The sequence below is a fragment of the Sminthopsis crassicaudata genome, chromosome 6 (assembly GCF_048593235.1).
Source record: "Sminthopsis crassicaudata isolate SCR6 chromosome 6, ASM4859323v1, whole genome shotgun sequence".
Classification (NCBI taxonomy): Eukaryota; Metazoa; Chordata; class Mammalia; order Dasyuromorphia; family Dasyuridae; genus Sminthopsis; species Sminthopsis crassicaudata.
In genome coordinates, this window is record NC_133622.1 from 24,396,551 (window position 1) to 24,422,902 (window position 26,352).

At 33.3% G+C, this 26,352-nt stretch overlaps 1 long non-coding RNA gene across 1 annotated transcript in view; it reads right to left on the reverse strand.

Moving 5' to 3' along the window:
- The window catches only part of LOC141545595 (uncharacterized), a 379,465-nt gene that overhangs the window by 242,205 nt on the left and 110,908 nt on the right, over nucleotides 1–26,352 (reverse strand). Inside the window, exon 5 of the long non-coding RNA XR_012483082.1 lies at nucleotides 18,008–18,169. This is a non-coding gene — a long non-coding RNA (uncharacterized LOC141545595). The remainder of the gene's footprint in view (nucleotides 1–18,007; nucleotides 18,170–26,352) is intronic.

Genomic DNA, 26,352 nt, shown 5'->3' on the forward strand with positions numbered 1-26,352 from the left:
TAACATCTTATGTTTTAATTAATGGTAAGGTGGAAGAGTATTCCTTTTATCTCTATTATACAGTCAGTGACAGATGTGCACAGTGATACCTAGAGACCTGAGAATAAAAGTACCTCCATACCTATCTACCTGAGAGGCAACATGAGGTAACATGAAGTAATGGTAAAGGTCAGTAAAGACTTGGGTTCATGCATTGCTTCTGATAGGCCTGAAAAGTGAAAGACTTGGACTAAATGGTCTCTGCTCTCTCTTTCAGCTTTGATTCTACATTCCTGAGAATTTATTGGTGGTTCATAGGCAAGTTATTTAGCCCCTTCGGGCTTAGGCAATTCTTTTAGTCTTTAAATTATAATGATGGAGCATTTGTGTTGGTAGAAGGAGATTCCATACACGAATTCATCAATCAATCAAACCTCAGGGATTGTCTCCTCAGATGTAGATATAGACAATGATTTAAATGTAGATCAAAGCTTAAATATATCTTATATTTACACACACATACAATTTACTTAGAAATTGCCTTAACACTGGGAAGTATAGATCAATGTTAATAACTTTTCTCATGTACACTTTTTTTTATCTTTTATGACTAGTATAATGTTAAGAAGGGACACATGACTGAGTATAGGATTTTCACAAAGAAGGGTAGAGAATCTATACTGTTTTATATACAAAGGTAGAAGGAATTATGATCAGGCTTAGCATAAATGCATTTCAAAGTAAATTTTTGAAAGGCTACATTTGTTGAAATTAGTATAGAACTAGCTTCCTGACAAAAAGTGTGGTAAATAAAAAAATAGTAGGGAAGAAAGAGAATAAGAGCTAAACAATAATAGATAAAAGAAAAGCAAAAGATTTACTACAAAAATAAAATATTAATAAAAGTAACCTCCAGTGTGATTTTAAAAAAATGACTGATATGTTGGTGGGTGGCAGGTTTTCACAAGGAGAAATAGAAGAGGCTAAAATCCTACATAAAATTCTAGTTCAGTATCCTACCCTTATTCCATAAAATGAGCAGTTGTTGCTTCAAATAAATACTGAGTTTTTCTGCCCACTGAGTTACAGTTATCACTCTTTCAAAAATCAGTCTAACATTAGGTACCAAGCTAGTGAGCTAAATCAAAGGCAGAGGCATACTGAGTGCTAGATAATGTATCAGAAAGAAGGGGATGTTAGTGAAAAGACTTCGGGGTTTGGGAGGGTAAACACCTACTGTAGCTGCTACAATAGAAAAGAGAGAATAGAAACATATGCCATTAATGTGAACCAGACAGAGAATGGTGCTTCTCAAAGAACTACAGTACTTGTCATCTAAGGATATCTTTATTTTTTAAAGATGGGGGGTTTAAAATTGAATGAAGGGGAATACTGATTTTTTAAAGGTCATTGCATTTTGTCTTTTGTTTCAAAAGGATCACAGATGTGCAGCCAAAAGAGGCCTTGGAGTTCAAATCCAACCCCCTCATTTTAAAGTTGTGGAATCTGAGACACAGCAAAGGTAAGTGAAGGGAACTGGAAGGTCACACAGACTGAATTGGGAATTAACGTGAGGTCCAATGACTCTATATTCAGTGCTCTTTCCACTGTTCCATATACTGGTTCCCATAAATGATTATTGAGCATATAATGCAAGCTCATAAGTAGCTAATTGATACAATTTGCAGGGGCATAAGCAGAACAAAAACAGTTACAAAATGCATACCATTTTGTATTTTGCACCTCCAGATTTTCATTAAATACTTTATTTCAAAAGATGTATGGGATGCATTTTTTTAAAAGAAATGGCTAATTTCAAAATTAAGAGTGTGACATATAAATTATTGGTCTTAGAAAAAAGAAAGAATTAGATTCAAATTTACCTCTAATAATTAATAGCTGTATGTCTCTGAGCAAGCCATGTAACCACTGGATTTTCTAGGAAATTCTCTAAAACTTGTTATTCTGCACCATTTTTTCCCCTAGTAATAAGAGCTTCCTAGATTTATAAAAAATCTGTCATTTAAGATTTTCTGAGCACTCAACTAAAGATTCTGGAGAACAAATAATAAATAACCACATCTATTTACTGAATAGAGATTAGTGACTTTGAGCAGCTATTAGTACAGTTAATAGAGACCTCCATCTGCATTCAGGAAGACTTGAATTCAAGTTCATCCTCAGATACTTAACTAGGCATAGGAAATTAATAAAATCATAACCTCTATCTCAGTTTCCTCAACTCTAAAATAAGGAAAATTATAACATCTACCTCAGAGGGTTGTTGTGAGGATGAAATGAGAAATATATAAATAATGTCTGACATCATAGATACTATACCCATGTTTATTCCTTCTTCTCTTCATATTAAATGACACTTTAAAAATTTTTGGGGAATAAGTTAAAATATGTCATATTTATATAACTTGCTTTTGTACTATAAAGGAGTTAAAGATCCATCCAAGAATAATGAATATCTTTATATAACAATCAAAAACTGGGAGGAGATCCCCTTCCTAACTTCAAGTATTTCTGTGTTCTCTTCCAGGTTCCCTTATATGTCTTTTCACTGAAAGCAAACAAACTACAGGTATATTGTATAGAGTGAGAAGCACAACAAATGTTGATACAGGCCCACAGCCCCCACACAGAGTGAAGAAAGGGTGATAAAAACAATAATAAATTCAGATTATTTCAATGATATAACCATTGTACGTAATATATAATGCCATTTAGTGTATGTTTGAAATTGTAATTAATATGTGATGGTTTTGCAAAGTACATGGAGGTGGATTTTTTTAAATTCTGTAGATGATGTGATCCTAGATTCCTTCTTTCTGGTCAAAAAGGTAAAGTTTCTTCAGAAGCACTTGTGTTGAGAATTAACCCATGGGCAATGGAACATTTGTGACTTCTTGTATTGGGATTCCTTACATAAACTCTTGTTATTTTTACTTATCAAGACAAGCCTTTTCTGTCACTTACAGATGTCAACCTAGATGGCTTAAGGGAAGTTTTGTACCATGAGAATGGTGATCATCAGAAGCCTGGGGCGTTTGCCAGGAGGTTCTTACTTGCAGTAAGACCTGTTATCTATAAGTCTGAGTTTTTATTTTGAACATTGAAAGAGTTTGGAAAACACTTATTTAGTTGTATGTGAACAGCAATCCTAAATTCTAGCCTAAGTCCTATATTCTTAGAAGTATCAAGTTGAAGGTTGTCATAGAGCTATGAAGATGGTGATCAACCATGAGGATAGTGTACACTGTAGCTCAATGATGAATATACACAAATCCAATATAAATACATATCCCAAGCATACACTATTATGGAAATATTTAGTTGGCTTTTTAAAATAATCTGAAATTACTCTTACATTTGAGAGTAAATCACCAGGAAGAGACATTAAGTAAAGAAGGGAGCTCTATTTCTCTGCCCTGTTTTAAGGGAAGTTAGTCAATCTAGAGAACGCAGAGGAAAGAGATCTGTCTTTCCCGAATTCTAATATAAGAAGAGAAGGGAAAGAACAACAATGTGCAAAAAAACTCAGGTAGTATTATACATCTAACTCTCCAATTAGTTAAAGAGGGAAAATATATATATATATATATATATATATATATATATATATATATATATCAAAATATCTACATCTTGAAGGCTCAATTTCTAGTTTTAAGGAAGTTCTGGATTTATAATTACTAGATTCAAGAATTTGCTATCTTGTTTCCTTAACCCACAATGTCATACCTTCTTATATTGAAGCTCTCATAGGACCCCGCATGTCAATCAAAATAGATCCTCTTTAACAAGAAAGAGTCATTTTTGAGTTAAGATGCTCTTGCCAAACTAATAAGCAAACAGCGACTTATCTAAGCCTTTCCATAATCCTTTACAGGTAACACAAATGTGAATCAAATTATTTTTCCCTATTCCTCCAAACCTAGTCAGTAATAGATGAATATTTTGCCATGGGACTACTAATACTTGAAAATTTGACTTTATCATATGATCATGGGCAATTTCCAGAAAAAATTAATATTTAATTTCCTCAACTGGTTTTGTCACTGCACCCAGAGTTATACATTTCTTAAGGAGCTTTACATTATTAACCTATAAATAAGTATATTAAAATGTCCTAATCACTTATAAATCCATGACCCCATGTCCTGAAGCTACTAACACTATTTCCAGTATTCAGATGAGTAGAGATTAGAGGGTTTGAGGAATATATCTGAGAAACAAACGTTGTGAAGAAGGAAATAGTTAACCACCCCAGTAGCTTTGCTGAGAAAACCCAGAGTCACAAAGAATCAGATACAACTAGTTGCTTAACCAGTAATAACAAAGTGAAATAAAGGAAATGCCTATAGAGAAGGAATTGTGTTCCTTAGTGCTGAGAAATGACTCATTTGACTAGAACCGAAAGCATCCAGTGGGAGAAGTCATTCAGATATCAATTTTCAGAAAACTAGAAGGTGGATCTGACTCTATATGTCTGAGAACAAAAACTACATACATATGACCAGAGGAAAGTGCAAAAAAGAAAAAAACAAAACAAAACATGAGCCCTTTATATAGCAAATCTTTGCTATTTTCTTATTGGCATCCCTTTATAAGTCATATGTTTTTGCTGGATTATCAAATTCTGTTTTGACTGTGGGACCAACTACTTCTGACCTAAACATCACATTTTTACCTCCGGCCTATAAACTCAGTTATCTCTCACTTTCAGTAGCTACTTTATGCAGCCAATGTGATGCTTCTAGATTCCCACTGAAAAAGGATATTTTAGGGGTAAGATTTCCTTGATCCCTACCCTGAGATGCTTCAGTACCTCAAGAAAGGCTGCAATAAAACTCTAGCATCCTATTTTTCACCTTTTACCAAGAGCAAGAGCAAAAGCAATAGTACATAAAAGGCATGTAAGACTTGGAAAAAAATACCATTACAATCCATGTTGGGATTAGGTTTTTGTGAGCTGAATGAGGATCCTACCTAGTTTGAAATTCCTTGAAAAAGTATCACATTAAGTTAGAAAATAGAAATTGTCTCTACTAAGGGTATTATGGTGGTTAAAACAGAAAGAGTAAAATAAAAATAGTTAAGTGAGTAGTTAATCCTAAAATAAGTGAGGATACACATACATATGTATGTGTGTATGCATATATATATATATATATATATATATATATATATATATATATATATATATATATATATTAAGGCTCTTTAAAACATATAAACATACAAATAAAGACTGTAGCCACAAAATAATAACTTGTAAAATTTAGTAATTTTGGAGAAATCAATGAAAATGGAAGAAATGCCAGATGACTGGACTTGGGTACATGTTTTCTAGTTTTCAAAAAGAAGAAAAAAATGTGAATTAAAAAATCAAAAACTTTATAAAAATTAGCTTCATATGGATTTTTACAGTTTTTAAAACAAATAACTAGATGGTTTGGGACTAATTCATGAAGTAAGTAAAGGTAACTTGTAGCTAATATATATTCCCTTAAAATCTAATCATTCTTTTGCATATATATTCCCTTAAAATCTAATCATTCTTTTGCATTGATAACTTCATTCATTTTAAGAGTAAGTTGGGAATGGGGTTGTGAAAGCAATAGGAAGTTATTATAGTGATTTTAAAACATCAGGATAATACATGATTCTTTTATTGTAGTTTTATTTTTAAATAATTTTTCATTGAATTTTAAGTTTTAAGTTTGTTTCTTCTTATGCTTCCCAACACCCACTGAAAAGACAAAAATTTGGAAACCCACTATGAATTTAAAGTTGTTATAAATTTGGAGTTAAAAAAAAATAAAGTGATTATACCAAAATAAACTCAACTCTCTTTTGTGGTTCAATGGAATTCTATGAATAGTGCTTCTGATAGTCATGACTTATTTGATAAAGTCCCATGATATATTTATAGATTATTTGAAGAAATGAGTATTTAAATGCCATTCACATGTTCAGAATTTTATCTCATTTTGTTTGTTTCCAGATGAAATGTTGTTTACCCTACCCCACATCTTAATGGAGCAGGGATTTGAATCCAGAACTTTGCAGACTAGTGTGCTCTATGCTTCTCTGGCGATACATCTATCTCGCCTCTCTATATTTCAGATGCAGAGAGATGTGTTATTTTAATTGTCAGCCAGACCACAGCTGCTATTTGAAGAGTTGGGCACTGTTTGCACTTGGCCTCTTAGCCTCACAGCTTGCTGGGTACCTTTGCTGAGGAAGAGCTGCCCAATTTCTCATTGCTGCACACCAGGCTAGTCTGTCTGCTGGTCTTGTTTCCCAGCAAGCTGCAGCATTTCCACATTGTTAGCTGTGCTTCAGTGGCTTCTTCAAACATTTCTTCCATCTCCCTGGCTTGGGCTTGGCCCACTGCAGCTCACCAGACAGCCACTGCCCACATATCCTGCAGCTCTCCATCCTTCCCACTTACCGAGGCGGGCACATTTCTGTAGTGTAAGCATTGCCCTGAACTGTTGAACTGGCTGCATTCCATGACTGGAAGTTTTGTCCCCTGGCTTTTTTATTTACTTAACTCGATTCTTTCCTACATTCCTAGGAGGAGACCCGAGACTCCTTGGAGGATCCGGCTATGGGGGAGCCAAGAAGAGGGACTGAAAATTGTCCTAATGTATTTCAGAGCACTTTGAAAAGAGAGAAGTAGAAAATATTATTCTCATGATAAAGTCATAACTCAGTCTCTTCTTAAAGAAAATCTGCTGCAGACAATGTCCCTTGGAGAGTATGTGGTTTAAGAGAAGATGGTACCTGCTGAAAAAAAAGTAGCTTTTCTTCTCATGTACAGGAAAGGAAACTATATTCCATACAAAGACCTCCTATATAAATGAATAGTGGGATTCTACAGGTACCAGAATTATTACTATTTTCCTCAGAACTTTTCATTTGCTTTCTCATACATGAAAAGGCACAATTAGATATTAATTCCTTTTGCAGTTGGTAATACAACTAGTCTCCCCACCCCCATATTTAAACAAATAAGATTGAATGAATTTATAAGTTCTTTTTATAAAGATAAATTTGTGTCTTTTGCAAGATGGAGGGACTGTGGTAATTAGAAACCTCAGGGGCAGAAAGAAGGAACTACCACTAAGTGAGGAAAAGGACATTAAAAGCAACTTGGAAGATACTAGATTTTGCCCAAGGAACAATTCAGTGGTACAGTACCAATTATTAATCTATGAATTAACTGGAATCATCTCTTCTGTTGAACTTCTATTGCAACTCTTCTAGAATACAAAAAAGCTAGTTAGGTGAAATACACATTCACATTATCATGTGAACCACCACTCTGTACCACATCACTGATGTGATTATGATAAAAATAACAAGTTCCACAAAGGACTTCAGAAACTTACAAGTTGTGTCACCTTGGCCAAGTCACTTAGCTCTGTTTGCTTATCATGTTTAGTCTGCATTTTATCTGTAAAATGAGCTGGCAAAATGACACCCTAATATCATTGCCAAGAAAATTCCTAAGAGTTAGACTGAATGATTGACTACTGACAACAATAACAGTGAGTGTCCTAGTCTATAATATAGTAGAAAGAATTGGGAGACTAAAAAGTTGTGGGAAGTAGATGGCAATGACACTTCAGCAGTAAGATGTGGCACAGGTCCTTTTTCCTGAATATCTATCCATAGGCAATTAAGGCTAAACAACACTGGAATAGTGGCTAAGAGACCCCTGGGGAAAAGTTACTCACAACTGAAGTTCCTACATCCAAAACTCCAAGGCCATTTCAGACACACACCTTTGAGACCCAAATAAAGTTAAGAATAAATGACAAAATATATCACTAGGGGAATAAAATGCAGGTGCTTAGCCTTTAGTAGGCTGAAAAGTTATGTCAAAAGTTCTTTAAGTTCTAACTCTATTTACTACTGTTGCAAATATTATTAAACACTCTGAACTCTTATTCCCATCTATAAAAATGAGATGTTCTATCTACATCCTGTTCCAAAGAAAAATATATTGGGGAAATGAATTAGTCTTTTTAAAAGTTATGCCAGCAGAACATGTATTCTTTCAGGAAGGTCCTATCAAGTTTAAAAGAACTCATATACAGGCCCAGAAATGGTCATTTTTATTGCCAGAGAACCAATTGAAAACTACCAGACTCTGCTCATGTTTGTATGTACTTATCATGTTGTAGATATCTTAGTCACCTTCCTCATCACATCTTTTCTATGTCCCCTTCTCTATTCTGCTTTGATAAATGAAATTTATCTTTATATTTCCAGGAATAAGAAGTTCCACTTACTACTTGGTCATTTGTGTGCCCTCATTTCCCATTTCAAGCCCATGACCATGTTATTATTGTTGTTTTTTATTAGATTGTAAGCTCCTTGAGGGTAGTAGCTATTGCATTTGCTTCTATTTGTATGGCCAGAGCTTAACACAGAGTTATTACATAGCAAATATTACCAAGAAATCTAAGGATATTAGAGAGGTTCTTTGACAAGTTGTTTTTGCATAATTTTCTGACAAAATAGTACATAAGCTTCCTTAGATCATAGCGTGGGTATGATCTATATTATCCATGAACAAAGCTACACTTTTTAAAGCATATTTTTTCTCTGAAGTATTTGGAAAGCACAAAATTATAATAACATCTGCCATGCTTACCTCAAGTTATAAAGAATAAATGAGATAATAAATACATTCTACTCAGTTGGAACTTGTTATTTTTATCATCATCACATTAGTGATGAGGTAAAAAGTAGTGGTGGGATCCATGGTAATGGGAATGTGTATTTCACCTAACTAGGTCTTTTGTTTTCTATAAGAGTTGCAACAGAAATTCAACAGAAGAGATGACTCCAGTTAATTCATTGATTAATAATTGGTTAAGAAACAATTTGAAATATTCATAGTTAATGTTCCATAAGCTGTGTGATTCTAGAACTTCAAGCTGGTATCAATTCTGGTTCACTGAAAAGAAAAAATTCAGTAAATATCTGTTGATTTGAAATTGCTGCACTTTAAAAACTGGTAACACTGTTTTACTAAAGTCAAATAGCTAAATTTTTAAATTCCCCATTGTTGATCATTTGTCTCTTAGTGCTGGTGGAGAATGTCACACACACACACACACACACACACACACACACACACACACACACACACCATCTTATGTCCTAGAAAGTAAATTTATAAGAAATTAATGCCAAAAACTGAAATTTCATGGCAGGGATATGACAGTAGAACATCTGCCAAAGTAAAATGGAAACCAGATTTTAAGTGTCTTCAATATTGAATTGCAGACAACAGTCTTCACATTACATAATTGCTCTATTCTATTGATTTAAATTATTATTTTAGCTCAAGAATAATTTCTGGTTTTAAAATTATTTTAATTTCTTTCTAATCTTTCAAATAATGTTTTATATATTCAGCATTTTTCCCTTATAATTTAATATATTTTAATTAGAATAAACAGAATTTTCCAATCATTCTTGCAATAAGTTGACATTTTTCTACAAGCCAAATCTTGTTCACCTGTCCCCATTTTCTATGCTGAAAAAAAATGGTAACATGAAAATCTATTTTCTCATTTAGCAAAAGCACTTAAGTATTTAATTGTTTTCTAGCTAACTGATAATCCAACATATACTTTACTCATTGTTTCCCTCTATAGTTTCTCTCTCCTATTATTTTCCTGACATATATTCATATAGTTTAATGAGGCTTAAATGCTGGGAACTGATTTTTATTCATCCTTTGCTAAAATATAATTTAAATTTTCAAAAAGGGGGCAATGAGGTGGTGTAGTGGATAGAGTACTAGCCTTGAATTCAGGAGGACCCAAGTTCAAATTTGGTCTCAGACACTTAACACTTCCTAGCTGTGTGACCCTGGGCAAGTCATTTAACCCCAGCCTCAGAAAACAAATAAATAAATAAATAAATTTTCAGAAAGACAGTTTGATGAAGTACAATATAAAATGTAAAGAATACTTTTGAACTAGATAATGCAGGTTTCTCACATGTTTCTCCAGTCTCTTCCTAAGTCTTCAATCTTTAGGTTAAAGTCATGAAAATAAAGCTATGAAAATAAGTCATCTGTATTTGAAGAAAGTTGAGATCATTTGTCCTGTCCATTTGTTCCCTACTGACTTCCTGGAGGGAAGGAATTAGCTGGAGTTTATTAGTTAAAATATAAAATCCAGAAGCTACAGGTACACTGGCTTATGCAGCAAGAGGTAAAAGATCCTAGGAAACTCATCTAGTACCTGTTTCTCATTTTATAGATTTCATAGATTATGCTGAAACCTTTTTCATATTCCAGGCTCACATGTCCACTTATTAGTAGGATATAGCAGACATTAACATAATTCCAGCTCCTTGGAGAAATTGTTGGGAAATATGGTGAAATATTAATTAAGGAATAACTGAACAAGCTGTGATATATGGTAATGATGGAACACAATTAAAGTATAAGATATGATGAGATAAATGATAAAAAAAAATGGGCCAAGATGGCAGAGAAGACCCACACAGCTATCTAGGTTCCTTCTTGTCCTCAGAATACTTTTTTTTTTTTTCCCCATGACAAGGCCTCGGAATTAGTGCTTGACCAAACACACACACACACACACACACACACACAAAATACATTACTAACAGAAGAAATCCTTGAAAACTAGAAAAGGTCTGTTTTTGCTCACAGGTGGGGACGGTTAGATCAGGCATAGACTGAAGACAGGCAAGGAGAGCATGGAAGGCAGCTCACACTGAGCAGACCAGAATGGGAGTGGAGTGTCATCTCAGCCAGCAGAAAATCTGCAGCGAGAACTTTACCACAGTATGGCCACTTTCTCTGGTAGCAAGCCAGTAGATCAGCACAGAAGCTATAAGCACTGGGGGTAAAGACATCAACCCCAAAATACTAGGGTCTCTCAGGACCTGACCACACCCACCCAACACCAGGAGTGACTCAACACACTCTCAAAGTCTCAGAGTACAGACACAGTGCAGCCATTGTCGTCCTGCTAATGCCTCACTACTACCTCCTGCAGTCTGTATAGAAAGCTTGGTTATACCATTCATCATACCACATTTGCTTTTTGTGTTATTTTTTTTTTTTGATCCTTCTATGACAAAATGAGCAAAAAATTAAAGCAGGCTCTAACAATAGATACTTCCTATATACAGATAGAGAGCAGACTTTAAACCCTGTAGAGACTAAAAACAGATTGTCTCCAGATGAATACCCAAAGCAGGATATGATCTGATCCCCAACACACAAGACTTTCATAAAAGAAATTAAAAAGGCTCTTATAAGAGAGCTAGAAGAAAAATGGGGAAAGGAAATGGAAGCTTTATAAGAGGGGGTCTGGATAAGTCATTCCACTCATTTAAAGACAGAGTAGATAAAGAAATCAAATCCTTGAAAAACAGAATTAGTGAACTGGAAAAGGTAAACAATTCCAAGGAAAACAAAATTAGTGAATTGGAAAAAGAAAATAGTTCTCTAAAAATAAAATTAGCAAAATGTTCATTTCTATTTTGTTTTCCTGAGGCTGGGGTTAAGTGACTTGCCAAGGGTCACACAACTAGGAAATGTCAAGTGTCTGAGACCAGAAAAATATTAGCCGATTTTGATTTATGTAGAAACTTCTCCCTCCTCATTGAAAAGTAGGAGGGGAAAAATGAAAAGAGAAGGAGTAAGCTAATCAGAAGGGAATAGAGAAATTGCAAAGAAAAGGGATAAGAAAGGGGGAGGAACTTTAAGGTGGAAGAAGGGATCCTAAAAAGAGAGGGATGTGAGAGACAAATGGTGCTCACAAAGTTTAATATTGGGGGGGAGGAAGGAAAGAAGAAAAGCATAAACAGGGGTTAACAAGATGGCAAATAATACAGAATTAGTCATTTTAACCATAAATGTGAATAGGATAAACTTCTTCATAAAGCTGAAGTGGATAGCAGAATGAATTAAAAGTCAGAATCCTATATGTTGTTTACAGGAAACACACCTGAAGCAGGGTGATAAATACAGAGAAAAGGTAAAAGGCTGGAACAGAATCTACTATGCTTCAGGTAAAGTAAAAAAATAAAACAAAACAAAACAAACAAACAAACAAACAAAAAAAAAAAGTGTTAGCCATCCTGATCTCAGATCAAACAAAAGCAAAAATTGATCTTATTAAAAGAGATAAGCAAGGGCACTATATCTTCCTAAAGGGTAGAATAGCAATATGAAGCAATATCAATATTAAACATATATGCACCAAGTGATGTATGATCTAAATTTTGAAGGAGAAATTAAGAGAGCTGCAAAAAGAAATAGACAGCAAAACTAATAGTGGGAAATCTGAACCTTGCACTCTCAGAATTAGATAAATCAAACCACAAAATAAATAAGAAAGAAGTCAAAGAGGGAAATAGAATATTAGAAATTTAGGTATGATAGATTTTTGGAGAAAACTAAATGGAGACAGAAAGGAGTACACTTTCTTCACAGTAAGCAGTTCATTGAACCCATATAAAAATTGACTATATATTAGGACATAAAAATTCAAATTCAGGAAGGCAGAAATAGTAAATTCATCCTTTTTAGATAATAATGCAATGAAATTTACATTCAATAAAAAGTCAGGGGAAAATAGACCAAAAAATAATGGGAAACTAAATAATTTCATACTAAAGAATGATTGGGTGAAACAGCAAATCAAAGACATAATTAATAACTTCACCCAATAAAATGACAATAATGAGACATCATACAAAATGTGTGGGAGGAAGCCACAGCAGTAATAAAGGGGAATTTTATATCTCTAGAGGCCTACTTACATAAAATAGAGAAAGAGAAGATTAATGAATTGAGCTTGAAACCAAAAAAGCTAGAAAAGGACCAAATTAAAAACCCCCAGTTAAACACTAAACTTGAAATTTTAAAAATAAAAGGAGAGATTACTAAAATTGAAAGTAAAATAAAATACTACTGAATTAATTAATAAAACTGTGTTGGCTATGACCAAAGGAGAACTAGAGATCACTATTGATCAAAAATAGAAGATTTTGATAATATCAAATTAAAAAAGATTTTGTAAAAACAAAACTAATGCAAACAAGATTAGAAGGGAAGTAACAAATTGGGAAAATATTTTTTACAGTTAAAGGTACTGATAAAGGCCTCATTTCCAAATCTATAGAGAACTGACCCTGATTTATAAGAAATCAAACCATTCTCCAATTAATAAATGGTCAAAGGATATGAACAGGCAATTTTCAGATGATGATATTGAAACTATATCCACTCATATGAGTGTTCCAAATCTCTACTGATCAGAGGAATGCAAATTAAGACAACTCTGAGATACCACTACACACCTGTCAGATTGGCTAAGATGACAGGAACAAATAATGATGAATGTTGGAGGGAATGTGGGAAAACAGGGACACTGATGCATTGTTGGTGGAGTTGTAAAAGAATTCAACCATTCTGGAGAGCAATCTAAAATTGTGCCCAAGAAGTTATCAAATTGTGCATACCCTTTGATCCAGCAGTGCTACTTCTGGGCTTATATCCCAAAGAAATACTAAAGATGAAAAAGGGACCCGTATGTGCCAAAATGTTTGTGGTAGCTCTTTTTGTAGTGGCTAGAAACTGGAAAATGAATGGATGTCCATCAATTGGAGAATGGTTGGGTAAATTATGGTATATGAATGTTATGGAATATTATTGGTCTGTAAGAAATGACCAGCAGGATGAATACAGCGAAGTTTGGAGAGACTTACATGAACTGATGCTGAGTGAAATGAGCAGAATCAGAAGATCACTATATACTTCAATAACAATAAGGTATGAAGATATATTCTGATGGAAGTGGATATCTTCAACCTAAAGAAGATCCAACTCACTTCCAGTTGATCAATGACGGACAGAAACAGCTATACCCAGAGAAGGAACACTGGGAATTGAATGTAAACTCTTAGCACTACTGTCTTTCTACCTAGGTTACTTATACCTTCGGAATCCAACTCTTAATGTGCAAAAAGAAAATTGGATTTACACACATATATTGTATCTAGGTTATACTGTAACACATTTGATATGTATAGAATTGCCTGTCATCTAGGGGAGGGAGTAGAAGGAGGGAGGGGAAAATTTGGAAAAAATGAATACAAAGGATAATGTTATAAAAAATTACTCATGCATATGTACTGTCAAAAATTATAATTATAAAATTAATTTTAAAAATTAAAAAAAATCTTTGCACCAGTTAAAAAAAAAAACAAAACAAAACAAAAATAAAACTAAGAGTCAGTTCCATAAAAAAGTAGATTGAAAACAGAAAGAACATTATAGATCAATCTCTGTAATGAATATTGATGCAAAAAAAACAACATAAAATATTAGCCAAAAGACTACAGGAAATCATACCCATGATAATGCACCCTTACCAAGATATAAATCAGGAATGAAGATCTGGTTCAATATTAGGAAAACTATTAGCATAATTGACTATATCAGTAACTAAATTCACAAAAACCATATGACCATTTCAATAGATGTAAAAAAATTAGATAAAATCCAACATCCATTCCTAATAAAAACATTTGAGAGTATAGGAATAAATTGATTTTTCCTTACAATAGTCAGGAACATCTATTTAAAACTGTCAGTAAGCATCATATGTAATGGGGATAAACTGGAACCATTCCCAATAAGATCAGGAGTGAAATAAGGTTGCCCACTATTACCATTACTTGTAGTGTTCTTTTCTCTAAATTGTAATAAGTCTCTGGAATCAGGTCTCTTGGGGAGCTTTTAGAAGCAGCCTTAGTTTCAGTTCAGTTTCAATAATCACCTCAAATTGCAGCCAGGAGTTAAAGTCCAGATCCTTTATTTTTTTCTTTCCGAGTCTTGTTTCCTTCCTTGGACTTGGGTTAGCTTTCTTAGAGGCCTATCTCTTTCCTTGGTTCCATAAGAGATCTTTCTGAATCTCTCCAGCCAGCTTCAGTCTCTCATCTGCCCAATGTCTCCAGCCAGCACAACAGTGGAAGTTAGAATGAATTTTGACTCCTCCTCCCAGAGAGTGCTCTTGTGGGTTTCTGATCTCTGACTTGTGAATCTCCTGGAAGTTAATCCTAGTTGTGAATCTCCCAAAGTCCTCTTTGGCCCTCAATCTCTTGAAGCTTCCGTGGGCTTGTCCTTGTATGTGCTCTTTTAAAGGTGTGAAAGATGTGAACTCTGAATTAGAGAACTGTTAAGTACCATGCTAAATTATAGAACCCACTTGGTACTTTGTAAGAATCCTAACAATTACTATTCAATGTTGTATTAGAAATACTAGCTTTTGCAATAAGAATTGAGAAAGAGATTAAAGGAATTAAGAGTAGGTAATGAGGAAACCAAATTATCACTCTTTGCAGATGATATGATGGTATACTTAGAGAACGCCAGAGATTCTATTAAAAAGCTATTAGAAATAATTCACAACTTTAGCAAAGTTGCAGGATACAAAATAAAAACACATAAATCCTCAGCCCTCAGCATTTGTATAAATCACCAATAAAATCCAACAGCAAGAGATACAAAGAGGAATTCCATTCAAAATAACAGTCAATAGTATAAAATATTTGGGAATCTAACTACCCAAGGAAAGTCAGGAATTATATGCTCAAAATTACAAAACACTTTCCACACAAATGAAGTCAGATTTAAATGATTGGAAAAATATTAATTGCTCTTGGGTAGGCTGAGGGAATATAATAAAGATGATAATACTACCTAAATTAATCTATTTATTTAGTGCTATACCAATCAGACTCCCAAGAAACTATTTTAATGACCCAGAAAAAATAACAACAAAATTCATATGGTAGAAGAAAAGGTAAAGACTTTCAAAGGAACTAATAAAAAATATGTAAAATGAAGGTGGCCAAGCTGTACGTGATATAAAAATATAATATAAAGCAGCAGTCACCAAAATCATTTGGTATTGGCTAAGAAATAGACTAGCTGATCAATGGAATAGGTTCATAGGACAAAATAGTCAATAACTATAGCAATATAATGCTTGACAAACCCAAAGAGCCCAACTTTTGGGATAAGAATTCATTATTTGACAAAAACTGCTGAGAAAACTGAAAATTAGTATGGCAGAAACTAGGCATGGACCCACAGTTAACACCATATACCAAGATAAGATCAAAATGGGTCCAAAATCTAGGCATAAAGAACAACATTATAAATAAATTAGAGGAACATGGGATAGTTTACCTCTCAGACTTGAGGAAGAAGGAATATGTGACCAAAGAAGAACTAGAGATCATTATTGATCACAAAATCTTAAATTTTGATTATATTAAATGATAAAGCTAAACTAATGCAAAGAAAACTAATGTAAACAAGATTAAAAGGGAAACAACAAAATGGGAAAACATTTTTACAATTAAAGGTTCTGATAAAGGCCTCATTTCCAAAATATGGAGAGAATTCAGTCTAATTTATAAGACATCAAACAATTCTCCAATTGATAAAGGGTCACAAGATATGAACAATTTTCAGATGATGAAATTAAAACTATTTCTACTCGTATGAAATGGTGTTCCAAATGACTATTGGTCAGAGAAATCCAAATTAAGACAACTCTGAGATACCTCTACATACCTGTCAGATTGGCTAAGATGACAGAAAAAGATAATAATGAATGTTGGAGGGATGTGGGAAAACTAGGACACTGATGCATTGTTGGTGGAGTTGTAAATGAAACCAACCATTCTAGAGAGCAATTTGGAATTATGCCCAAAAAGTTATCAAACTGTGAATATTCTTTGATCTAACAGTGTCACTACTAGGCTTATATCCCAAAAAATATTAAAGAAGAGAAAGGGACTTATATGGGCCAAAATGTTTGTGGCAGCCCTTTGTGGCTGGAAATTGAATGGATGCCCATCAATTGGAGTATGGTTGGGTAAATTATGGTATATGAATGTAATGGAATATTATTGTTCTGTAAGAAATGACCAGTAGGAGGCTTTGAGAGACAAACATGATGTGATGCTGAGTGAAATGAGCAGAATCAGGAGATCATTAGACACTTCAACAACAATACTGTATGAGGATGTATTCTGATGGAAGTCGATATCTTCAACAAAGAGAAGATCTAATTCAGTTGCAATGATGGACAGAATCATCTACACCCAGAGAAGGAACACTAGGAAATAAATATGGACTACTTGCATTTTTATTTTTCTTCCCAGATTATTTTTATATTTTTAGTCTAATTCCTTTTGTGCAACAAGAGAACTGTATGGATCTGCACACATATACTGTATCTAGTATATACTTTAACATGTTTAACATGTATAAGACTGCCTGCCATCTAGGAAAGTGGGTGGAGGGAGGGAAGGGAAATGTCGGAACAGAAGTGAGTGCAAGGGATAATGTAAAAAATTACCCAGGGATATGTTCTGTCAATAAAAAAAGGTATAATTTTTAAAAAATGGCCAGAGTTGTACAAAATAATGAAGGATGGAATGAGCAGAGTCAAGAGAACATTATATACCACCAGAGAAATATTATTTTAAGAACAACTTTAAGTGATTAAGTCATTTTGCATATTATATATATCCAAAATAACCACAAAGATTTTATGAAGAAAGACATTAATTACATACAGAAAGAGAACATAAATAAAAGTCTGTTATACATATGTATGTGGGCATATAAACGCACACACATATATACACACACATACACATATACATCTATATCTACACACCTGCACATACTTACACATTTGCATCTCTGGGCAGGGGGAATAAGATAAAAATTATATGCATATATATGTGTATATATATGTATATATATGTATATGTGTATATTTAAAAGGAATAGCAAGTTGTGAATAACAGAATTGCAGTTTCATATACATTCATTTTAGACCATATTCTACTACATTTTGGAAATAGTTGTTCTGTTTTTTTAAATCAGAATATAATAAAATTAAAAGAAAAGTCTTACCTGTAAACTCACTGATGTTCTTCAAAAAATGAAGGAGGAACAACAATCTGTCAACAATAATCTCAGGCATTTGATATTTTTCATGTAAATACATTAGATTCCTCTGAATGATTCCTGGTAATTGAAATGTTTTGTGGCTTGATGGAATTAACACAATGTCATCTGGAAACAAACATTTGTAGTAAATTAATTTTCACAGTTACTACCTTTGATATCAGCATTTCATCCTTTCCATTATAGTGGTAATATAATTTTGTGAGCATTTACATTTTCCACTCATAATCATTATATTTAACACACTAGTTTTTTTATTATCCTATATAATTTTCAGTCAATGTATAACATGTCTCTGACTGTACATCTCTTACTACATTCTGCTTCCTCCCTATCTGCACTCAAACTATAGAAAGGCTTCCTTAGGTTTCCTCAGCAAGTTTGATAGTAGCCTGCTTCATTCTGAAATGGGGAAAAATTTTGGTCAAAACAGTTATTCCATAAATTCCTTAGAAGCTACTTATCTTCAAAAAATTTCATTATCTATGACTTGTTTCAAACATTTTTGCTAAACAAAAACCTAAAATATGAAAATAAAGCAATTCAAATGGATGTCTATATCAAAGAGTAGCTGTGATAACTTAGTGCTTAGTTGAAGATGATTTACTATTTGACCATGAACCAAGAAATGAAAGATTCCCTTGATGATTGAATATGCCATTTCATTAATGACCTAAATCCTAGAGAAGCCTAAAACCCAAAAAGTCAAGAGGCCATAGAAAAATCAAGATGAATTGGAAAAAATACGAATTCTGAAAAAATAAGACTTTGTGTCTCATAATCACATTGAAATGATTCAAGAATTTTTGGAGGCTCTGATATGAAATGGTAACTCTGATGAAAATGGTAAAAGTCAAGGTCTAATCTTATTGAAAGAAGGTACCCAAGGACTAACCTACATAAATACAATGGGATTTCCCAATTTATCTCTATTTTGCACCTGTTCCTTTGGATGCATTTCACAGGACAATCTCATCACTTCTAAAGTAAAGTCCCCACTGAGCTGGTAAGTTGCTGCTTTGATTGATTTGCCCTCCTTCAGCTTCCTGTTCCTTCTATTTATAAAAGGAAGTACCAAAGTCTCTCAGTGCCTTCATTTATTAGTGTTTCTTTGTAATTTTTAGTCCTCTCCAACTCTGTGATCGTTTTTGGAATTTTCTTGGCAGAGCTATTGAAGTGATATGCTTTTTCCTTCTCCAACTCATTTTACAAATGGATAAACTGTGAAAAACAGACTTGAGTGTCTTGCATAGAATCAAACAGCTAATAAATTTCTGAGTCCATATTTGTGCTCATTTTCCTATTGCTGGAAACTGGTAATGAATTCTTTGTCCATGACATCAAATGATTTGTAACTTAAAAAAATATTTTGACCTACAAATAGTTTTAAGAATATTTGAATTCTATCTGAATCATGTGATTAATAAAATGAAGGTCAACAGCAGGAGGAATACAGAGAGGCTTGGAGAGACTTGCATCAACTGTTGCTGAGTGAAATGAGCAGAACCAGAAGATCACTATACACTTCAACAATAATACTGTATGAGGATGTATTCTGATGGAAGTGGAAATCTTCAACATAAAGAAGATCCAACTCACTTCCAGTTGATCAGTGATGGACAGAAACAACTACACCCAGAGAAGGAACACTGGGAAGTGAATGTAAATTGTTAGCACTACTGTCTATGTACCCAGGTTACTTATACCTTCAGAAGCTAATACTTAATGTGCAACAAGAAAATGGTATTTACACACATATATTGTATCTAGGTTATATTGTAACACATGTAAAATGTATGGGATTACCTGCCATCGGGGAGAGGGAGTGGAGGGAGGGAGGGGATAATTTGGAAAAATGAATAAAAAATAAATAAATAAACAAACAAACAAATAAATAAATAATAAATAAATAAATAAATAAAATGAAGGTCAAGATTCTTTCTTCATTACTCTCAACTCAAATATTTTCAAATTAGAATTATACCTTAGAACTAAAGTGATTTTAGCTGCTTCCACAATCTTAAATAAAAATCCCAACAAAGTGACAATCCAATAAACTATCTGTAGAGAAGGCTAAAACCCTATTCCCAAAGACTCAGCACTTTCTATGCCAATAATCTCCATGTTTTGTCAGCCAATGATCTGACAGAAATGTTAGGTGATCTTCCACCTTTTTTACCTGATGGAAAATCTACATCAATTGTAAAAATCAAAGCTATTAGGAAAAAAGCTACAAGTGCCATTCCTCACTTAACAGTGTCTATTCAGAGGTAACCTTCCTTTGTATATGATGTGCTTAACCTAGAGTACTTGGCAGTGCTGACATAGCTGCTATAATAGTGCAGTGTTCTGTTGTTTTATTGAAACTGCATTAGTCTTTATTTAGTGTTGCTGCATTATTTGGTGACAGCAAAGGAGAAATTGTCTGTACTATGGATACTATGGCAACCTTGCAGAGGTCTGAAAATAATGAGCACACCATGGCTTGATTGAAAACTGTACTTAACAATCACCCAGATGATTTTGCTGATAGTTCATAGTAGCACAAAATAATTTGAGAAATTACTACTCAAAATGGAGGTGAAGTCAAAATGAAAAAGCAGAGAAACAAGATATTCTGATTACTGCTTCTAACAGTGCCAGGGGATATTGATCATTAATATTTTATATAGCCACATTGGAATTCTAGTGATAGGAGTGTAGACTGGAAGTATTTACAGTCAAAGACCCTAGTTGGATTACTGTCTGGATTTGCCATTTACCTATATGACCTTGTACAATTTAATTGCTCTGGCATTCAACTGCCTCATCTATAAAAAGAGGAAATAATACTAAATGATTTCAAAGGTTCCATTTATCCCTAAATCTATTGTACCTGTTATCCTAGGATTTATTTTTTTTCCTACAAAAGGAAAAAAATTACCATGGGGGCATAAATGAATGGAAAGCTGTCCTGTGTTGACAGTTAATGGCAATTTAAAAGGACATTTCATTTGTGTTGTTTTTAAATTGTGATCAGTGATCTATGATCTATAATCATTATTTTAAAGCTGAAATAGTAAAGAAACACTTTAATTATAGGACAGAGAATGAGCCTGAGAACCCATCCCACATTGCGGAATGGACCAGATAATAAATGTAACTCTTCTTTGACATTTGTTCTTGTCTATTCTACTTTCTTAGTTGCTTGTTGGCTTTTGTGCCCCAAACTTCCATCTTTATGCTAATTGTCAAGCAGAGCATCTCCCCTTCTTATTTGGGGCCTGGAAGATAATATATTAGAACTATAGATTTTGAAGCTTGAAGGTCCTCTATGCTTACTTCACTATTTCTTTGATGCTTAAATATACTTTAATAACAAATTAAATTCTTGCTCTAGCTTGCCTTTTAGAACTGTAGTGTATGGGACGTGGAAGATGGAGTTTGTGTTAGTCAAAAAGAACGGTATCCTAGGATACTGGGTGAAAATTCACATTATAAGCATGAATATAGAAGACCTTATCCAATTCAGAATATGCACAGCCATTTTGTGATTGTTTTTTTTTTGTCTCCACCATATGGTTAGTGGCCCAGAAACAATGATACTATAATTGTCCATACCTGGAAGCAGGCTCACTAAAGGGCCAAGTGTTATCTGAACCCTAAATGTCCATTCTCTCTTCAACATCACTCACCCACTACTCATAGATTTAGCTCTAGCAATAAGTCTTGCTTAACATTTTGGACATGAGAAAGCTAAAGTCCAGTGACATGAACTAACTTGTTCAAAGTCACACACATAGTGAACTGAGTTCAACCCAAGCCCTCTGACTCCAACTCAATTCCAATGACTCTGGTTTCCTTTTCATTCTACAAATAAAATAATTCTTGGCTCTAAGCATTTTTTTTCTGACTGTTCCTCTCTTCTGGGACTTTTTTGCCTCTTTTTGTCTCCTCAGTTTTTAGAAGCATATAGAAGACATCAAATAAATGATTACTGACTGAATGACTTTCCTCTAAAAGGTTTTCCTTTTTTCCCCTCCTTTACTATTTTTTCTTCCTTCCTTCATTTCAATTTCTGAATTTGATGATATTCTACATGTTTCAGATGGAATGAAAACTAACTTTTATACAGCAGAGTTGTTTTGTAGATGGTAACATCAGTGAAAACAATATTATATGGCCTAATAGAGGCCTCCTAACAAGTTTTAATTTGCACCTTGGGTGATAGAATGAGTTTTCAGCACATTCTTACAATATTATCACAGAGTTAGGTTATGATATATTATTGTGATCATTATTTAGCAATTTTATTTTCAATCACACTAATAAAAGAGTATGCAGGTAGTTACTAAAAAACAGAAGGGAAAAGCAATGACTTTCAGATCATAGTTAAATAATACAAGGCATAAATGGAGATTATAGAGGTACATGTTCTAGTTATAAAGAATTTTACTAAAGTTAGATTGGAATGCACACACATATATAAACACAAACAATATAGATGTATATAACAATTTTTTAAATTATCAATGAAGTAAGGCAAGGTTAGATAAAAATTCCAATCTTATTCAATCTATTTTGTGTAGCCATACTTGAATATGCAACAAGGATCTGGCAGCTTCTTTTAGAACATACTCCTGGTCCTTTGGGAAACAGCTTAGTAATAAATCAAAAGTCCTTGAAACAGTTATATGAAAGCCATGTTTATGGATGCTCATGCCCTAAAAGTGCACAAGCAACAAGACATGCCAAAGATTATGAACTGCTATGCAGAGTCATCACACTATTATAGACTAAAGATAAGCTCAGAGAATACAGGTCATGAACCAGCCTTCACCAGGGAAGACGTACAAATAGCTAAAGCTTTTCATCAGCAGTTGAAAATTATCTTCTGCTGCCTAAGCATCACAGTGTTCCATGATGTATCGTCAAAATAATGGAAAAAACAATTAGGGAAGGCCATGGTGTCCTTTTCAAATTTTGAAGACTTTCTCATCCCCCACCTCGCCCCGCCAACTGCATCCAGTGCCAGACCAACTTGAACATCTATGGAATTATTTAACCTTCTTTATTTCCATAGAATTGGATCTGCTAGCACTATCAATAATAGTTGTTTGTTTTTTTTTTCCTTCATCATCAGATATAATTTGAAAAAGATACTTACTAGAAACAAAAGAGATTCTTAAACAATGTTTGCAATTTAAGTTTTATATGGCATTTTTTTCTATTAAATATAAGTTCCAAACTTTTAAACAGAGTACCACTCACATATAGAAAACATTTTATGGCATTATACAAACTATATTACCATCATCACCAACCTTACAAATTTCACTCATCTCTAAGATAAAGTACAACTAGAAAATTAAAAGAATAAAAGACTTGTTGCAAAAGTGAGGCATGTTTCTAAACTATAAAGTTGTTAGTTTTAGATGTAATTAAACCCTTTATTTTATTTACTTAAAGAAAATATTTTAATCATCTTACCACAGATTTCCCCACTTATTATCACTTCCCTAGGCCAATCCCTAGTCTCCTAAATCAAACCCAACCAATAAGAACCGTTTTGTCAATTACAATTTTGTGCTAATGCCCATCAATTGGAGAATGGCTGAATAAATTGTGGTGTATGAATATTATGGAATGTTATTGTTCTATAAGAAATTACTAACAGGATGATTTCAGAAAGGCCTGGAGAGACTTATATGAACTGATGCTGAGTGAAATGAGCAGGACCAGGAGATCACTGTATACTTCAACAACAATACTATATGATGATCAATTCTGATGCATGTGGCCATATTCAACAATGAGATGTACCAAACCAGTTCCAATAGAGCAGTACTGAACTGAACAAGGTACACCTAGCGAAAGAACTCTAAGAGATGACTATGAACTACTACAGAGAATTCCCAATCCCTCTATTTTTGTCCACCTGCATTTTGGATTTCCTTCACAGGCTAATTGTAGACTATTTCAAAGTCCGATTCTTTTTGTTCAGCAAACCAACTGTTTGGACATGTATACATGTATTTTATTTAATTTATACTTTAACATATTGAACATGCATTGGTCAGCCTGCCATGGGGGAGGGGGAAGGACGGGAAAAATTAAAACAAAATTTTTGACAATTGTCAATGATGTAAAATTACCCATGCATATATCTGGTAAATAAAAACTATTAAATTAAAAAAAAAAGAATTTTCTGCTAGCATTTTCATTAATTAAAAATTTAATTCAGTGTCCTTTACTGACATTCCAACTCTACAAGTCTTTCTTTAAAAATTGACAAATACCTTTCATTATGCATCCTTTAGAATTGGACTTGGATCATTGCATTTGTGAAAATAGCTAATTTTTTTTCTTAATAGCTCATCACATAATAATCATTTTTCCTGTGTACAATGGTCTCCTATTTATTTTACTTTGTATCACTTCAAGTCAGTCTTTCCTTGTTCTTTCTTCTTTCTTTTCTTCCTCTCTTTCTTTGTTTCTCTCCCTTCCCACACCTTGCCTTCTCGCCACTCTCCTTTCTTCCTCCCCCTCCCAATATCTTAGACCATCCTGAATATCATTTTTTATAATATGATATTTCATTGTAAACATACAAACAGATTGGTCAGCCATTCCTCAAATGATGCACATCATCTTAATTTTCCTTTCTTTGTCATTACGATTGTTTTAAAAGGAAATCCTAGATCAAAGATTATTATATTAAACATTAGATATTATAAATTAAATATTAAATGTATTTATAGGCACATATACAGAGATAGTCCTATGCAACAATTTGTTGTAGACATGCCTCAGTAGCATTAATCTTATATATGCTTTGAAAATAGAGTATATTGATCCATCAAGATAATTTCCTGAGCTCCAACTATAAAATGTTATATTTGCTTGGAATTACTAAGTGTATTGAAAAAGGGTATCCATACTCAGAGAAAGAACTGATTGTATCTGAATACAGACTGAAGAATATTTTTTCTTTAACTTTATTTTCTTGAGGATTTTTGTTGGGAGGAAATACATACACACACATATACATATATATGTGTACAAACACTTTTGTTTTTTTGGCAGCATGATTTTTGCCTAACTTCACATGTACTTTCTCAATGTGGGGGATAGAGAAAAAAAGACAAATATGAATGTTTTAAAAAGAAATTTTAAAAACTTGTTTTACACCTTATGGGAAATTTAAAAAAAAATTGGATATATGGGAAACATGGATGGATGAGTCTAGTTTTCAGAAAAAAAAATTAATTTTGACCACAAAAATTAAAAGTCTAGTACAAATTACAGACTTCACAATTATACATAAATTTAATAAAACTTATAAACAAAATAAAAATGAATGTTCAAGTTGAATATGGACATCTATTATGGATATTGCAAAAAACATTTAGATGGAATCAATGTTTGTCTTTGTTAGTTCTACCTCAGTAATGTCTTTTTTAATTTGTGCCCATTACTCCACTCATTTATTTTCTACCTTGGTCCAGGCCTAATCATCTTTCATACAATATTATAAGAGTTAGCTGCTTGATCTCCTTCAGTCTATTTTTTCATGTCAAATATCTGTTATATACTTCAACTTAAGGCAGGAAAGTTCCCATCTTCTTCTGCATCTAGGTTCAAATTCTTCAGATTGGAATTTAACATGTTTAATAATCTGACAACCTAACTTTCTAGGCTTTTTATATATATATATATATATATATATATATATATATATATATATATATATATAGCTCTAAGAATTTCTGGTTACTTTCAAGATTGTTTTGTGTGTTGTTTTCTACAGAGAGCTTTTCATAATCCTTTTACATATTAGTTTTCTTTCTTTATTTCTTTACTCTTGAATTTCTCAGGACTGCATGTGCTTGTTCTCAGATTTAATATTCCAAGTAATGCAAACACCATTACATCAGAAAAAGTTTTTCATTTCTTATTAATATGCCCAGCGATCTGGCAACAACAAGACTGTACAATGATCAATTCTGATGGATGTTGCTCTCTTCAACAATGAGATAATTCATACTAGTTCCAACTGTTAAATAATAAAGAGAGCCATCTTCAACCATAGAGAAGATTGTGGGAACTGAGTGTGGAACACAAAATAACATTCTCACTCTTTCTGTTGTTGTTTGCTTGCATTTTCTCTAAGTTTTTTTCTTCTCTATGCACTTTTTCTTCTGCAGCAAGATAACTATAAATATGTATATGTATATTGGATTTAACATGTATTTTAACATATTTAACATGTATTACCTGCCATCTAGGGGAGGGAATGGGGGGAAGGAGGG